This window comes from Ipomoea triloba, chromosome 12, assembly GCF_003576645.1.
Source record: "Ipomoea triloba cultivar NCNSP0323 chromosome 12, ASM357664v1".
In the NCBI taxonomy this organism is placed as follows: domain Eukaryota; kingdom Viridiplantae; phylum Streptophyta; class Magnoliopsida; order Solanales; family Convolvulaceae; genus Ipomoea; species Ipomoea triloba.
The window spans coordinates 10,505,572-10,510,965 of record NC_044927.1 but is presented as its reverse complement, the minus strand read 5'-3'; positions in this window follow the sequence as shown (position 1 = coordinate 10,510,965).

Genomic DNA, 5,394 nt, shown 5'->3' with positions numbered 1-5,394 from the left:
TATATATATATATATATATATATATATATATATATATATATATATATATATATATATATATATATATATATATATATATACTGGTGTATGAATTTGCTCAGATGTAGACGTGCAGTTTAATTTGAGTCGTTCATCAAATCTAGATCAACGGCTCAAATCAATGAAAATTTAAAAAATAAAATAAAGCACGTGTATAGGCATGAGATTTATCATTTTCACAATAACCTTACTACTACTACTACTGCTACTACTGCTGCTATTGCTGCTGCTGCTGCTACTGCTACTACTGCTGCTACTACTACTGTTACTACTGCTACTACTACTACTACTACTACTACTACTACTGCTACTGCTCCTACTCCTACTGTTACTACTACTGCTGCTATTGCTATTGCTGCTACTGCGGCTGCGGCTGCGGCTGCTACTACTACTAATATTAGTATAGATTATTATTATTACTACTACTACTAATATAATTCACTGGTCAAACTCGCTAACCCTCCGTTATTCGTTATTATTCACTGGCACAAATCGCTAAACGCTAAATGCTAACCGTTGATTGGCAAACAAGTCCATAGACAAGAGATCAAATGTGAAAGAGTTCTCAGGTAAAGAATGAGGTGAAATCTCAGTCATTGATCTAGCCAAAATCAACAATCCATAATGAAGAAAACTTTTTTTTAAATACGGCATTGTGGTAATTGTGCGTAAGTTCAAAGCTAAAGGTGCGTAAGTTTAAAGTTTGAGGTGCATAAGTTTATAGCTTAAGGTGTGTAAGTTTATAGCTTAAGGTGCGCACGTTTATAACTGAAGGTGCGTAAGTTTACAGTTTTAGATGCCTAAGTTTAATGCTTAAGATGCTTAAGTTTAACGCTTGGTGTGTAAGCTTATAGCTTAAGGTGCGTTAATTTAACTCTTAATTAAGGCGCATGACATACAAACTCTAGGTGTATAAATTTCAAGCTTAAGGTATATGTGTGTGTGTGTGTATATATATATATATATATATATATGATTAATAAAAATAAATTTAGAATAATTTTCAAAAATCTCATACCAATGATATTGGCCCTGTTTGGTAAATGGCTTATAGTTGTTAGCTGATTAGGTTAGAATGTATATAGTAGTTGATAACATTAGCTGATTGTAGAAAGATATTTTGGTAAATTAGATGTTAGCTTATAGCTGTTTAATATAATTTCTTTTCTTAAAAAGCTAATTGAAAAAGTTGCTTTTGAGAAAATAAAAATAAAAATCAAACAAACACAAAGAAAAATATATCATAAAAAGAGAAAATTGTGTGTTATTGTCATCTGTGAGCATATAACAGCTGCCTATACACTATAAAACATATTTAAATTTTCTTTTTGGTTCATATTCAATGTACCCCATTCTGCACGTCGTCACTACATGCCAAAACAGTGCAAAGGGGAAGAAATATTCGCCCCAATGCAACTTGCCAATAATATATAAATCCAAAATTACAAAGTGTGAACACATTTTGCATGGGACCAAAATTTCTTAGCTTTCCAGAACGTGACTTTTGGAGTGTGGGTCAGAGCATGTGAAGTGTGAACAATAGCAATCCCCCCATATGCTTAGCTTCCACCCATTGGATAATTCATTTCATCTTTCTTTAACCTAAACACCACTACCAATATTAACCACCAAAAATATAAACACATGTCCAAATCTTGGACCATTATTTGAATTAGTCTCTTGGTTGTTAGGAACAAGAAAGCAACATTTGGTGACCATGTTTTATTCCCATCAAGGTTATAACAGGGTTGTCAATGTTGTGTGATTAATAAATGTATACATAATGATGACATATTTTATTTCTTATTATTATTTTAATTAGTTTAGAAAATATTTACTACTCTATGCATAATATATATTATAATTTTTGTCAAAAGAAAAAAAAAATTCATTGCCCTAGCTAATTCCACCAAGAAAACTTTGTTAAGAAGTTTATAATATGTAAAGTAAGGCAAAAACTTGTGTGAGACCGTCTCACCATGAGACGGGTCTGGTCGGGTCAAGGTGCAAATGTAACACTTATATGCACAAATGTCATACTTATATGCTCAAATGTAATACTAATCAGGAATAAAATTTATGTTACTTATAAGGGTAAATGTAATACTTTTAAGGGAAAAATACAATATTTACATTTCGATTTAAAAGTATTACATTTTTCCTCAAAAGTATTATATTTGCCCTTATAAGTAAGGGATACTTGTCAACATTACTTATTATGAAAAATGTATTACTTTTTCTCTTATAAAGAATAAAAATTGTATTCTTGATTAGTGTTATATTTGAGCATATAAGTATGACATTTGCATGTTGCTTTGACCCGACCTGACCCGTTTCACGAATAAGGATCCGTGAGACGGTCTCACACAAGTGTGACCCGTAAAATAAACAATAACAAATTAATAACGAAATTAAATAATGAAAAATGATATGCTCAACTGCTCAAGATAAAGAGAGACTACAAACCTAAGTTTCGGTATGCTTAAAGCTAAGTATTGTGAGATTCCTTCTATTTTAGGATGTGACAATTTGTTTTTTTTTTTTCCTAGTGAAGAGGAAAACTCGCAATCATTATCTGAGGGTACAGATTTGATAAATTATGCACAGTGATCTTAGTCGGCAAAGGATCAGAATTTGGTAAACTAGCCTAGGTTATTCATATATAGTTGATTGGCTCAAACAAAGAAGACCAATAAACCGCTCTCGTTGGGAGTCGCACTTGTAATATTGCTATTACTAAGTCAATAGTCTGATCAACATGGTTGAGGTTGCCCAGATGTGACATATTTATAGAGCTATTATAAGGTATAATACCAATTAGAACGCTACTTCATTTACACTTAATTTTTTGAAAATATTTACACTTAAGTTTAATTCTTAACATTTAAATCTACCAAATTTAGTCATTAAGTATTGAATTATTTCCATTTGTAATCCATCTAACTGTTTCTTGTGTGATCTTTAACATTGAGAGTGTGTTTGTTACTTTACCATCAAAAAAATTTCCGGAAAAATCTTTCTAAAAAATATGTTTGATGGGAATAATTTTATAGCGAAAAATAATTAACATGTTTCGTGTTACCTGAGAAACATAACAATTAAATTACTTGGAAAATTAATTAACATGTTTGATTTGTTTAAATTTCTTTAGAAAAATTTTTATAATCTCTAATATATCCTTGTTATATACAAATATTAAAAAAAACGTAACAAATAATTGAAAGTTTAATAAATTACTTGCAAATTAATAAACCATATGCTAAAAATTACTAAGTCATCAAATTAATTAAGTACCCAAAAATTAAACTCAAGTTAATCAAGTAATATATAGAGTAGTGTTTCTTATATATGTGTGTGTATATGTGTGTGTGTGTGTGTGTGTGTAAGAGAGAGAGAGATATATATATAGGGAATATTCTCCGAGTATACCTCCCTTTACGTACCGTACACCTGCTTAGGATCTAGCTAGGTCACCGAGCGGAATCATTCCTGACCTTGATTGATCACAAGCTCGATCTTCCTAACCTAAATGCAATAACCGAGCTCGAAGACTGCAATAGCACTTCGCTGCTTAGGGACTGACCTCAACCAGTTCAGGTCGAGATGATCATCCCGAGCAGGCTACTGAGGATTTATATCTAGATTTTGGGCCTTAATCCAACCTCATCTCACTGGAAGGCACAACAATGTGCACTCGCTATCATGGAATGTGATTCCCATTGACACGAACTTTCCTAAGTCAAAGATTACACCAAATGTGAAAACAATTTTCTCACCTTTTAAATTTCCAAGAAAGTTTTAAATTTTCTACTTGCCAAACGCTCTCTAAGGGTAAAATCGAAAAGTCATGACTATTGCTACAATTGTTTCTCAGACACAAGAAACAAAGCCCTGATTTTCTTATTTAAGTAGTCCTAATTTAAACCTCAATTTTAACAATTCTCACAGGAAAAACTTAGATTGGATTGTAATTGAAAATGATTCAATAATTAAGGATTGAATTTGACACATTTAAAATTTAAGGACTAAAATTGAAAGTGAGTGATAGTCAAAAAGACTAAATGGGTAATTAACTCAAAACTTTTTCTTTCCAAGTTATATGGAAGAATTTATGACTCATTTTGTTCGCAGAAAATATTTGAGAAGAAATGAAATTTAAATTCCATAAAAAAAAATTACTATGAACATTGATTACATTGTGTGGTTGGTAGAAAATAAATTACTGTGAATTTTAATTTTATTGTTTGGATGAATTTGAAATTGTAAGAAATAATGAGTATAAGAACTAATTAATATGTCCCTACATAATAATAGTAATAGTGATTAATAAAGTTTCATGAGGGTAAAACAGTCATGTCAAGTCATATTTTCTTCTTAATTCCATGGAAGATAATATCCCATGAAGAAGCTAATAATTTGTTTTCCTCACATTTAAAGAATTCTACTTCCAGCCAAAGACCTGGCATAGTTGTGACTTTCCCAAGTGAGAGGTTACAGGTTTGAACCTCAGTGAAAAGTAAGTATGAATAGATACTATATTGTAATCGAGTTAATGATACTCAAAAAAAAAAAAGAAGAATTCTACTTACAAAAGAAAATGAATTCTACAAACCAAACAACACAAAATAACATTTTCCTCAACTTTTTGAAAATAAACTTCCTTAGAAAATACTTTTCATCCATGACATTAATTAATTAGTTAATAGCGTAGACAAAAATATGGGTAACAATTACATACTTAAATGGATGAAAATGGCCTATTGACATTTCTTAGAGATTGGTCCAATCACATGAAACCGTCCAACTGAGCTAAGCTAACTTAACCAAATTATTAGTCAATGTTGCATAGATATGAATCTATCTCAAGAAGCTAATAAGTGTTCATATATTGATTTTATATTTTATAATTTCTCAATTTTCATTGTCTATTTTCTATTTCAAAAAACTTATTTATATTATTAATACTCATTTTATTTAAATTCATTTTAAAAAAATAACATTATAAATTTAATATAACTCCAATTTCAAGTAAATTTTAGATTTTATATTTAACCTTTTTATATATAAAATTTTAATAAACAATATTCAAACTAAACTTATATTACGATATAACTTAGTAATAATAATATTTGAACTAATAATTATCTATTAAGTTCATCCAAAATCTAAAAATTAATTAGATCAGATTTCAAGTTCTAATTTTGCTAATGCGAATAATGTCTAAGACTAAGTTTTGTTTATAATCGTAAATTACAATAGAAAATAAAAAGATGGTCATATATATATATATATATATATATATATATATATATATATATATATATATATATATAATAATGAATGTACGTAATCATA